Below are 14107 nucleotides of genomic sequence, written 5' to 3'. Positions count from 1 at the left end.
CAGACACTGTGGAGTAAATGTCAGAAATCACAAGTTTTAATTTGTTTTAGTAAGTGCAGCTCACAGGCACAGCTGATGGCACTACACACACTAAGACTTTCCAAAGAGTAATATACAATGTATGAAGAACACTGAAGCAAAGAGATATTATTACTATATATATATATATATATATATATATATATACATACACTACACACAACTATGAAGATAATTTCCCATATTCATGATATATCATGCCATATAACTTGGGGGTAGACATGATTTATGAATCAACTCACTTTCAGGAGGCAATAAATCATAGCTGCTGGTTCCTCTGTCTGAGAATGAAACATATCAGATAGAACAATGGAATGACTATTAGAATGGAACATTCATTCTGAATGCAATTCAAGCATTTGGGGCATTCATTTACAAAAGTGTAATAGTTGAGTGTAACAAGATTGCATGTGCTCCTTGAGCTGAATTCTGTAGTGGGTGATGTTGGTTCTTCAATAGTGTAAAAAGCTATGCTACATGGTCATATATTCATCCTAGATGTGAAAGATGCTAAATATGCCAATATCTGTAGCTATTGTAATAAAAACATGATCTGTTTTTGAGATGCATAATGAAAGCATTCGATTTTCCATATGATAGGGCGGTTTTCACCAAAATAACACAAGCTTTCAAATGTGACCTTGCCACAAAATTCACCACTCAGTCTATTTTGTTCTGTATATCCCAGCATTACATTATTTTCACAGTACATGTGTAGGTTTGATAGGTCTGAAAACAGAATAGTCCATAAATTTCCTTTGGTAATCAAAGCTGGGGTAGCCTATATTTCCTCAGAATGCGATGTTGTTGAACAAGAAAGATATTGGTTTTGATTGCCGAGTTTAAGGTTTTTGTGTTGAGAAGAAAAAAAATTGACAGTCTCCCCTTTATGAATGCAATCCAAACTGTGTAACGGCGGAGCATGTGGAGTAACCATGTCCACAGTGGAGTAACCATGGTGTAAGTAAGGGATAATGATAATGGACACCTCGGAGGGCATTATCCAGCTAAATGCCATGGTCACATGGCAATTTTTAATTTATGTTTTTATGCGTTTTATTTTGAAAAATCTAAGATTTTTCAGACGACATAGGCTAAGCCAACTCTGATCATTCTAGTCCGCACAGCTCATAGAACCAACACCGGCTTTGCAGCCAAAGAAACTGCACCACTTTACATACGGTCCCTGCGGACTTTTATCTCCAAGAGTGTATGGATGCAGCCTGGAGCCTCCCGTCTCATGCCCTCCCATCTCATGCCCAGCATGTCCAACGGTAAGTTCAGAGGTTCAAACATACGAAATCGCGAATTATTCACGAAAAGAATGAGGAATTCCTGAATAACAGATTAAGGACACACAGTCCTCACTGTCAGTGTCAGGACAGTTATCTTTCAGTTCCTCAGTTTCTTTTGTGTTGGCACAATTACAACAACGACATAAGTCTGTGCAACACAGTCCTAGCGAAAAACAGGTACATCTGCCAGTCTCACAGGCACTTTTGCAGCCGCAGTGTATCACATGCAAAACACTGTCAGGGGCCGAATTTCTGGTCATCCCGGTAACGTGCAAGGTCCCATCCTCTATTTGCCAACCATATCCATCCATGTGGACAAAAAGCAGCTACCTTATTGGTGTATAACGATCACGTGTCGAACCGTGCCGTCACGCAATCCCAGCATGCACCGGTCATCGCCATTTTGGCAGTAAAGTGGAGAGCCAAGTGGAGCGCCAGAGTGTACATACATATATACTTACATACATATTATACATAGTTTAATTTGCTGCCTATTTCAGTAAACGTTGATTTAACATGGTGGATAGCTGCTGTGCGCCGGGATGCCTGAACCATCGGGGAAAAGATAAAGGGAGAGCATTTTATAGGATTCCTAAGATCCAGAGAGAAGAACCCCATAATTCCTGACAACCACCCATGGCTTAAACTGAAGATCATTCAGTCTCTTGGAATGACTTATCTGTAATAAATGTTATGGCATTTTTGTGATGAAAAGTGCACTGATATAATGAACGTTAGCCAAAGTTAGTAGCTAACCGTTGACGAACGTTACAGACTAGCTAACACTAGCTAGCTATAGAAGTTATAAAACCGACTACATTAGCTAACGTTACACATAGCAATTTGTAGCCGGTAGACTTCAAAGCTGAATATTCATCACTACTCCCGCTGATTGCGTCCATTTATATCCTTCCAGGCTTTTGTAGGCTTTCAAAGATTCTCTAGAGTAGGACGAATGAAAGTTGATAGAGAGTTGTAAATATCTGGATACAGAAAGTCATGGAAACCTTCCGTTTCACTCGTAAAAAATAACTCCGGGAGCATTATATGGATCACTAATGTTTAATCGATCAAGTTTTGCTTTATAGTTGCGTATGTCTTTTGAATTAAAGTGCGCAGTGAACTCGGACAGGTTGAAATGCCTGCTGGCGCCGTTCATTTTTCAAATCAAATCAAATTTATTTGTATAGCCCTTTTTACACGCAAGCATGTCACAGAGGGCTTCACATATGCCCATAGAACTGCCCCTCAAACAACCTAAACCCTCAAGGAAGACAAGGAAAAACTCCCAAAAAACTCAACAGGAGAAAAAAAAATGGAAGAAACCTTGGGAGGAGCAATTCAGAGAGGGATCCCCTCCTCCAGAGACAGTTGGTGGGAGAGAGGAGCAGAACACAGGCTAAACATAGTCATACAGTGTCGATGTTTTTTTTTTGCCGCTACTTTCCTGCCAAAATGGCGACATAAACAGTATAGTCACGTGACGTCCGGAGCTCTATAGACTTTTTTTGGAACGTAAACAATAACAGATCAGTTTAGATCGCAAGGCCCTGGGGCCGGTTGCACAAAGCACCTTAAGTTTTTTCCTTAAGTATGACACTTAAGGGTAGATTTCTCCTTAGCTAAGGGATTTACTTAAGGGGGTTGCACAGAATCCCTTAAATGGTTTCCTTAGCTAAGGTGAAACGTTAAGGGATTTACTACATTAAACGTGATTTCACAGCAGTAAAATTCGACAGTTTCCACGGTGACCGCGTCTGTTCAGTTTTATCGTTAGTCACCTTACAAGAGCTACAGTAGAGCTAAAAATTGAAAAAAAGGGCAAGAAAACCGAATTGGTCAGAGGAGGAAAAGATTGTCCTTCTACAGGAATATAGCAAAATAAAACACATACTCGATCCGCACATAACAGCCCACAAAAAACTACGAATGTGGGAGGAAATAGCAACCAACATAAACTCACGAAGTTTGATCAAATGGTCAATTTCAGAAATTCAAAAAAAATATAACTTAACTGTAATGTCCAAAAAAGAGATCACGCATTTCAGGAGGGAGTCCAACAAAACTGGTGAGATCAACTTTACTTGTAGGTGTAGCTTACTGTAGTTGCTACACAGTAACGTTTTGTAACATTTACTGTTACAGTAGCTAGTCGAGGTAGACTAGCCGACCCGTAAATAGCCTTCATGTTTAGACTGCAGCAGCACAGTAGCATATACAGAGTGCTATAAAACAACTACATTGACATAAAATAAATTTTGTTTGGAATACATTTTCAGGTGGTGGTCCACCTCCAAAACCACTTTCAGATGAGGCAGTGATGGTAGCAAACATCATTGGTATCGACTCAACTGTAAACGGTCGGACAATTCGTAAATTGACTGCCGGTCAAATCTATAATTTCAGATCAATTGCTCATCATTAACCCTTGTGTTATCTTCGGGTCATTCTGACCCATCAGTCATTGTGACCCACCGTCGTATTGCGACAGATTTACCGCATACAAAGACAAAGTGAAGCATTTTCTTTTAACCGTTGGGCTGTCTCAGACCCCCCACATTGCAAAGGTTAAAAGAAAATTATTTTAATTTGTTTTTGTATTGGGTAAAATTGGGTAAACACAACGATGGTTCGTTATGAACCTTTGGGTCATGTGACCCGAAGGCAGCACAAGGGTTAAGTGTATCCATTGGGTTTTCGCGGTCGCGGAACACTTCTTGGGATAGGCCTACGTTCATTTATATCCATAAACTCGGCCATGTTGCGGAATAAAAATGAACTAGAGGTACCTTAAATTTTCTTCCTTAGTTTGGTTGCTAAGGTCTTTCGTGCAACGCTTAATTAAAGTTCGTTAATTAACGAACTTTAAGGGATTCCTTAAGTATAAGACGAAGTTAAGGAGAAAACCTTAAATACTTAAGGGAACATTTAAGGAAACCTTAAGGAAAATACTTAAGGGTGCTTTGTGCAACCGATTACATTTTAAGGAAACCTTAACTCTGACTTTAAGGAAAATCTTAACTTAAGGTGCTTTGTGCAACCGGCCCCTGAACTACATCCGGCTAGCGCGTTTCCTACATTATCGCTAGCTACTTTACCATCGAGTTAACATGACTAGTATGGAAGCAAATCGTTACCAAAATTCAAATGCAAATGCATTTCCAGAAATGATTTGCATTTTAAGAATGTGGCTGCATTATTTGACTTCTAAATGAAATTAGCAATCAATCATCCTATTTGCATTTTAATTTTCTTCTTCAAGAGTGCTCAATCTTTCACTTAATTAAAATGAAAAAGAAAAAGACATTTGAGATTTAATTTTCAAAACATGCCCCAGCAAATAGATACCAAAATTCAATTTGAAATGTAAAATTTGAAAATTAAAATGCATTTCCAGAAATGAAAATGAAAATGCATTTCTGGAAATGCATTTGAATTTGAATTGTGGTCACGATTTTGCAGCCACGTTCTTAAAATGAAAATGCATTTCTGGAAATGCATTTTAATTTTCAAATTTTACATTTCAAATTGAATTTTGGTATCTATTTGCTGGGGCATGTTTTGAAAATTAAATCTCAAATGTCTATTTCTTTTTCATTTTAATTAAGTGAAAGATTGAGCACTCTTGAAGAAGAAAATTAAAATGCAAATAGGACTTCTGTGATAAAACTTTTAGACAGGCTGGCCATTTCAGAGCTCACTGCAGGACCCACACAGAAGAGAATATCTAAGCAGCACACACATTTTTAATTTTAGTTTACTTCATTATAGTTTCATGATCATGTTTTTTGATTATCTAAATAAAGTCTTATTTAGAGTCATTTTGACATCATTACATTTACATTTAGGCATTTAGCAGACGCTCTTATCCAGAGCGACTTACAGTAAGTACAGGGACATTCTCCCCGAGGCAAGTAGGGTGAAGTGCCTTGCCCAAGGACACAACGTCATTCGGCAGAGCCGGGAATCGAACCGGTAACCTTCAGATTACTAGCCCGACTCCCTAACCTCTCAGCCACCTGACTCCCCACATCATACTTTCATTCCTCTATAGATACAATGTTGTACAATGTAATATCATTTTTTATTAAGTTTGGCAACTGAAGTGTTGAGATACCTCATTAATGATTTTATCTTTTAGAGAGAATCATTGAGTGTCCCAGCTGTGAATGATTTTATGAGGCAAGACTTGCCCCCAACAAATGTACCCATGAAGTTCGTTCAGCGTCAATGCACCCCTTCAGCCCTGTTATGCTGGTGTAGTGAGTGCCTGAGCCAAGGACACTGGACATCAGGTAATAAGCAATAGCAATAGATTCATCATAAAAGGAATACATATTTCGAATTGTAATTTTAATCTACGATGACATTGCAAGGTTCATTTATGTATAGGCAAAATACATTGAATGATGGAGAATAAAACATTGTGGTCTTTGGTCAAATTGAAAATAAAGTAAAATCATCTGTGGCAGTTGTTTGTCGTTTGAATTCTGTCATCTTTGCCCTTGCCTGATACTGCAAACAATACAGGTGTTGTACCGAAATCGGTGACCTATCGAAAACAGATTAGCAAAACCGGCAAGCAACAACAAAGAATTACAATTGGTTTAGCACATTTGTTCGTACTGAAATCACAAAACTCTTAGCACACACTTAACACAAGTCTGTGGATACTTTTTTCATGGCTGAAAAAAGTCAGATTTACATAACGGTCTGGCGGCTGGCGCACACCTGCGAGGATCACAATGTAGACTTACAATATAAATTGGTGTGTGAGTGTTGCCTATGAGTATAATTCACAGCACAGAATAGATTCTCAATGAGTTGTCAGTGAGTAGGCCTACATGAGCATCTGTTGCATAATCACACATTAAGTCGCGGACCCGTCACGATAGGACTGATGAGGGGAGCATCAGACCAAAAACGAAATAGTCGGTGGCTGTCTTGATTTACTACCGAGTGGTGCAGCACAGGCTACCGCTCCCATCTAGTGGTAGACTGTGGTAATGCACGCAACCACACTGTACTCCCATGTAACGAGTGGAATAAATCGTTTTCATAAAGTGCAGTGATACACGTCCCGTCGCAGCAATTTAACATGTTCCAGAAGAGGGGTTTTGTGTTGGCCTCAGAGGCATGTATACCAGAACATGACATCGAGACATGTTGTCATTCTTCATGTTGAATTTACATTCACACAGAGAAGCCTGACTCACTTGAAGGGTATGACTTTAGCTTCGTTCATCAAGCATCATAGATAGAACCCAGTGACATGTTTTCATGGTCAATGCAAAAAGAGCCCATCCTGTGTGTGTTGGGCGTCTGGTTTTGGAGAGAGACCCTTACTGGATTGTTGAGAGTGGATAAGTGTATGAATGTAATTATATTTTTCCAGGAGGAGGCACTGTTGCGCCTCATATGACATCAGTCACGTGTGATTGATGATCTTATAAAGGGGGATGTTCACCCTCTCTCTTCACTTGTTACCTGACTCTCACGGAGAGAAGCATCAATAAATAATGCCACACATTGATGGCTAAAAAGACAAACGTCTATAAATGTCCGTCCTTTCTCTGAATCATTATTCCGCTGTGCAGGTAGGCAGAAGGTTTAAGCCTACCTGTTAACAGGTTATGGGCCCAGCTAACGGAGAATGATGATAAAGTTTGACGGACACGTGCGTAGATAGCTAGCAAGACTGCGCTAGCATACAGAAGTAGGATTATCATAAAGAGCTAGTTTAGCATCGGGAGTACCGGGAAGCTAAAGCTAGGCTGAAAAGGAGCTAAACTGAGCTACAAACAGAAAAAGCCATGAACAAAAACAAGTGGCCCACGTTTGACGGGAGAGCAGAGGAGTATGAGCTCTGGGAAGAAAGGATGCTGTGCTGCATGCACGGAGTGGGGCTGAAGCAGACGATCCTCACAGAGCCCAGTGGACCACTGACGGTTGAAGAAAAGGCTAATGATGACAATCTGAATGCTGACGCCTATTGTGCATTAGCGCCGCTACTTGACAATACGAGCTTGGGACTGATATTCAGAGACACGAAGGACAAGGGCCGAGAGAGCCTCAAAGTGTTAAGAGAACACTACATCGGAAAAGGTAGACCCCGGATTGTCTCGCTGTACATAACAATGACTGCGCTGAAGAAAGCTGACAACGAGACTAACCAAATACGTTATCCGAGCTGAGCAGATCATAACGGCACTCAGGGGTGCAGGTGAAGCACCGAGTGAGGGACTGATGATGGCGATGATCATGAGGGGGTTACCGGAGAAGTACAAGCCGTTCACACTGATGGTGACGCATGGTTCAGCAGACATGACGCTGGGAGAGTTCAAGGCAAAGTTGAGGAACTTCGAGGCTTCAGAAGACTCAGACCCAGTCGCAGAAGAGGCGGGAGAAAGGGTGCTGAGGGCCCAAGCGGCGCCAAGGAAAAAGACCGGGCCAGTGGAGATGGTGTGTTGGTGGTGCGGAGAAAAGGGCCACAGAAGGGGTGACTGCACAGAGAAAGTTTGGTGTAGTTTTTGCAAAAGCAGGGGACACACAGACATGGCATGCTCAAAGAAGGAGCGGGAACGGAGCGCCCGGTGTGCGTGTGTCCAAGATGGCGGCGGCGACGGTAGCTGGAGAGCAGGTCGTGAACAAGATGGCGCCCGGGGAGCCGCGGGAGGAGAAGACCGTACCTTCAGGGCACACACAGAAGATGCCAGCCCCTCAGGTCAATGGCTGAAGATCCAGAGAAAGGGACTGATCGTGGACACAGGCGCGTCGTCCCACACCATCAACGACAGGAGCAAGTTCAAGCGCTTCGACAACACCTTCAAGCCGGAGAGACACAGCATGGAGCTGGCACACGGGAAGCGTACCGTCGGGGTGGCTCAAGGCAGGGGAGACGCACAGGTATGCCTCATAAACAGCGAGGGCCGCCGGTGTGCAGTGACTTTAAAAAACGCTCTCTACATCCCCTCGTACCCCCAAGAACTCTTCTCAGTGAAGTCTGCTACCGCTCACGGTGCCAAAGTGTTCTTCGACGAAGGTAAAAATGTCATATTGTCGCCGGATGGCACAAGGTATAATATTTATGTATATAAGAGAATGTACTACTTGCAAACCGAATGTGATGTAGATGATGTGTGTAATGTCAGCTATGATATCCAGACATGGCATGAGATAATGGGTCACTGCAATTACGAGGATATCTTGAGGCTGCAGGATGTAACAGAAGGCATGCACATTAAAGGTGCAAAGCTTAGGCCTGATAAAGAATGTACAGTGTGCATAGAGGGAAAGTTCACTCAAACGAGAAACAGAGATCCGGCTGATAAGGTAAAGACACCACTTGAACTGGTGAACACAGACCTAGCTGGTCCAGTAAACAATGAGTCCATAGATGGTTTCAGGTACATGCAGTCTTTCACCGATGTGTGTACAGGGGCAGTGTTGGTTTACTTTCTGAAAGCAAAAAGTGATGCAGTTCAGGCCACTGAGAAGTACCTGGCAGATGTAGCGCCTTATGGCACTGTAAAATGCATCAGATCAGATAACGGGACCGAGTTCATTAACAGAGAGTTCCAGACACTACTGAGAAAGAACAAAATTAGACACAAGACTTCCTGTCCTTACTCCCCGCACCAGAACGGGACAGCTGAAAGGGAAGGGCGCACTCTTTTTGAGATGGACAGATGTAAACTTATCGACAGTGGCCTACCTAAGAGTCTTTGGCACTATGCCATCCAGGAAGCAGCCTATACCAGGAACCGGTGTTTTAACAAACACACAGGCACTACCCCATATACAGCACTGACAGGTAAAAGGTGCAATCTAGGCAGTATGCATAAATTCGGGTCAGTGTGCTATGCCTACCAGCAAGACAGAGGGAAACTAGATTCTAGGTGTGAGAGAGGACTCTTTGTAGGGCATGACAAGGGCAGTCCCGCCTATCTAGTTTACTACCCCGGTAAAGGAAAAGTGGAGAAGCACAGACTGGTAAAGTTTATCACGAAGACAACCTGTGAAAACGAGACTCAGACACAGGAACTAGCACTGGACCCCAAAGTAGCTTGTGACAAAAGCATAGAGACTCCACAGCCTAGTGTACTGAGCACAGATGTACAGGCTGACGGTCCACAGTCAGCATCAGAGGATGAGGGCGAGAAACACCCTAGGGTGACGCCGCATGCCTCAGACAGTGGGAGATACCCCACCAGAGAGTGTAAACCCTCGGGATATCTGAGAGATTATACGGTGGAAGATACTGATGATGACAGTACACTCATTAATGTAGATTATTGCTACCGTGCAGTTTGTGGTGTACCTCTGACTTTTAAAGAGGCCATGACATCAACTGAGTCAGGGAAGTGGGAGAAAGCGATGGACGAGGAGATGAAGTCCTTAGAGGACAACCAGACCTTTACACTGACTAAGTTACCAGAGGGCAGGAAGACAGTGGGAGGAAGGTGGGTATACTCGATCAAGGGTGACATTGACGGACATGACCAGTACAAAGCTAGGTTTGTAGCAAAAGGATACAGTCAGATACGTGTAGTGATGCAGAAGGCAGCCCAAGACGATTTGATCTTACATCAAATGGATGTGAAAACAGCCTATCTGCACGCCCCCATTGATCGAGATATATACATGGAACAACCTGAAGGTTACGAAAAAGAGGGAGAGAAGTTAGTGTGTAAACTACAGAAGTCAATTTACGGCCTCAAGCAGTCGGGGCGTAATTGGAATGAGATGCTCCACACATGCCTAGTAGATGACAACTTCACTCAGAACCCGACAGACCACTGCGTCTACACAAAAGAGTCTAAAGAGACAGGGAAGGTAATAGTAGTTGTCTGGGTGGATGATCTTATCATTGCAGCCAGCAACAACGAGAGTCTAGAGAAAGCGAAAAACATGTTTTCTACCAGATTTAAGATGAAGGACCTAGGTAGGTTGAAATATTTTCTGGGCATGGACTTCAGCCAGTCTGATGGCTATGTAAAAGTGTCACAAAAGAGGTATGTTGAAAAGATATTGGAACGTTTAGACATGCAGGAGTGTAGAATCAGAGAAACACCATGTGACCCAAAGTTAGACTACTCTGAAGATGCTCCTAAAATGTCTGATGTTAAGAAGTACAGGGAGGCTGTCGGCAGTCTCATTTACTTGACAACCTGTACACGTCCTGACCTATGTTTCGTGGTGAGCAAGTTATCACAGCATTTTGCTGACCCTACAGATGAACATTGGGTTACTGTGAAACATGTTTTGCGTTATCTCAGGGGTACTGCAGACAAACAACTCTGTTTCAGGAAGAGCAGAGAGAGTCTAGGCCTACAGGCGTATAGTGACGCAGACTGGGCTGCGGACGCTAGTGACAGACGCAGTACCACGGGGTATTGTGTGAGTATGGGTAAAGACAGCTCCTTAGTCTCTTGGAAAGCCAAGAAGCAACCCACAGTAGCATTATCCACATGCGAAGCCGAGTACATGGCTCTAGCTCTAACAATACAGGAGTGTATTTATTTGGAGCAACTACTGGGAGGTATAGATACCTATGTGTATAAGAAAACTGTTGTTTATGAGGATAACCAGGGGACAATTGCGCTGGTTAAGAACCCTGTGTGTAGACAAAGATGTAAACATGTGGACATTAAATATCACTTCATTAGGTCTACCATAAGGGAAGACAAGATGTCACTTGTTTACTGTCCCACAGACGACATGGTCGCGGATGTTATGACAAAACCCGCCTCCAGACTTAAGCTGTGGAAATTTGCAGGAGTCCTGTTTGGTTTGTAAAATGTTGACATTTGACACTGCCATTTTTGTTTGTTTTGTTCATTTTATTATGTAAAAGTTGTACAGTATACATGTCATTCATAAGTGGGAGTGTTGAGAGTGGATAAGTGTGTGAATGTAATTATATTTGTACAGGAGGAGGCACTGTTGCGCCTCATATGACATCAGTCACGTGTGACTGATGATCTTATAAAGGGGGATGTTCACCCTCTCTCTCTTCCCTTGTTACCTGACTCTCACAAAGAGAAGCATCAATAAATAATGCCACGCATTGATGGCTAACAAGACAAACGTCTAAGTGTCCGTCCCTTCTCTGAATCATTATTCCGCTGTGCAGGTAGGAAGAAGGTATAAGCCTACCTGTCAACAAGCGCCGGGCGAAACAACCATCCTGGTCCACGTAACTCTGTCATTGTGCCATTTCGTTCTTCTATTGTGGACTATTGTTTTTTTCTTCTGAAAAGTTCTGCTTCCTTCAACTGTGTTTTTAGCATGCGCATAGGCTACTTATTTTAATGTTAAACGTGTGAAACGTTCACAGCATATCTAAGATTATTTCATTGGAATGTCCCTGATTAAAATAAAAGAGTAGTGCAAGTCATGACTCTGAATTGTTAACACAAATGTTTCTTCTTTTCTTCCAACCAAAACGATCAACTTCATGGTAATGACAGTTACGTGGACCAGGATGGTTGTTTCGCTATCGATTTTGACGTTTAACATGCAATTTATACTTTTGCATAAGTAGCCTACTACTTGCTACATGCTTCGATAGCCAAACAAATGTCCTGGTGCACGTAACTCTGTCAGGCTATTGCATTTTGTACTTCTGTCGATCATTTCTTGTTAGTTACTGCATCCATTGAGCAACGAAGTGTAGTACTACCAACCCTTTCCCTTTTGAGTTAATGTAATGTGTTTTTGAGTTAATGTAATGTCGTTTCCCATTTGGGGGAGCGTGTCCTTATATTGGGGGGAGGTGAGCAAGTCATCCTAATTGGGGGGAGTTGACTCGGATTTGGGGGGGAGTGTTTTCTTTTGGGGGATGCACTCATGTTAGTGGGTGTGATTTGCACGTCAGGGCCACCGTAGGATGGCGTCCTGGACCATGTCTCCCCCCAGGTGAGGGAAGGAGGGAGAGGTGTGAGTAGAGCCTGTGGAGAGGATGAAAGATGGATAAGGGAGAGAGAGATATCAGGAGGAGCAGAGTGAGTGCATGGAGTGAACACAATCAACAGAATGTGCAGGACTGCCACGTACAGCACACTGCCAGTGAACACCATCAACATAAAGCAACATACACTGATGGCAACACAAATGTAACCTTCTAACACTGGAGAAGACGACACACATGCATAACGAATGAGAGTTACAACACTGTATGACTGGCATCACAGACACAGAATGTCACAAGCTGTGGCCGGGCCAGACCTGACACAGCTAGGGATAGACCTACCGTACTGTCCATAGGGTTAGGATAGGAAGCGGCCTTTTTAGTGCAGCGGAGAGAGGAGGGAGGGAGGGAAGGGATGAGACAAAGGGATGAGGTAGGTGGGAGGTTGAAATGTCTGCCTCACCGTTGGAGTCCAGCCTCTTGTCCATGTAGACCTTGTAAGTGAAGGCGTAGCGAAGGGCCACGGCTGCGAAGAACATCTCGATGCAGATGATGAAGTTCTGGTAGCCGGCGGCAACCGTGCCCTCGCCCACCGACACCTCGGCAGAGTTGATCTGAGGGATGGCACCACACTTCTCCAGGAGCCAGGAGCATGCCTGGGGAGGGAGGATGTAGGAGGGAGGGAGAGCAGGGGAAGGAGGGACAGAGGAAAGGGAGAGTGGGGGAGGGAGGGGAGGGAGGGAAGCGAGCAAAAGCAGAGGGAGATGTAAGGATTCACATTTTGACTCTTAAACAATGAGTATAAAAAGAATTGTTGGGAAAAGTCAGCATTTGGCTTACACTGATACCCATGATTCTGAACGTGTGTTAATCTGCCTGGTTTGCGTGTGTACATATTGTCTGTATTGCACGTGGGCAGTGATAAAAAGAGAAATAAGGAGAGAGAGAGTTGCTCACCCTGCCAGAAGGAGAGGAAGATGACCGACTTGACCATGAAGAACTTGAGCATGGGGCTGTAAGGGACGAGCAGGTCACGGGTGGCGAAGTAGAAGAGGAAGAGAGCGTAGAGGGACAGGCTGACCGAGACGTTGTAGATGATGGTCACGTACAGGTAACCACCTGCCACACTGGGGGAGGGGGGGGGGGGGGGGGGAGGGGTACATTAGCATCAGGTACAGGTTCTGTAAAAAATCATGTCTCATTACCCATTCAATTATACTGGGGTAGACATTAGCATCACGTACAGGTAACCCCTCGTCACACTGGGGTAGACATTAGCATCACGTACAGGTAACCCCTCGTCACACTGGGGGGGCATAAGCATCACGTGCAGGTAACCCCTCGTCACACTGGGGGGGGCATTAGCATCACGTGCAGGTAACCCCTCGTCACACTGGGGGGGGGCATTAGCATCACGTGCAGGTAACCCCTCGTCACACTGGGGGGGCATTAGCATCACGTGCAGGTAACCCCTCGTCACACTGGGGGGGGCATTAGCATCACGTGCAGGTAACCCCTCGTCACACTGGGGGGGCATTAGCATCACGTGCAGGTAACCCCTCGTCACACTGGGGGGGGCATTAGCATCACGTGCAGGTAACCCCTCGTCACACTGGGGGGGGCATTAGCATCACGTGCAGGTAACCCCTCGTCACACTGGGGGGGGCATTAGCATCACGTGCAGGTAACCCCTCGTCACACTGGGGGGGCATTAGCATCACGTGCAGGTAACCCCTCGTCACACTGGGGGGGGCATTAGCATCACGTGCAGGTAACCCCTCGTCACACTGGGGGGGGCATTAGCATCACGTGCAGGTAACCCCTCGTCACACTGGGGGGGGGGGGGGGGGGGGGACATTAG

The sequence above is a fragment of the Osmerus eperlanus genome, chromosome 2 (genome assembly GCF_963692335.1).
Source record: "Osmerus eperlanus chromosome 2, fOsmEpe2.1, whole genome shotgun sequence".
Classification (NCBI taxonomy): domain Eukaryota; kingdom Metazoa; phylum Chordata; class Actinopteri; order Osmeriformes; family Osmeridae; genus Osmerus; species Osmerus eperlanus.
This window is presented reverse-complemented; position numbering follows the sequence as displayed.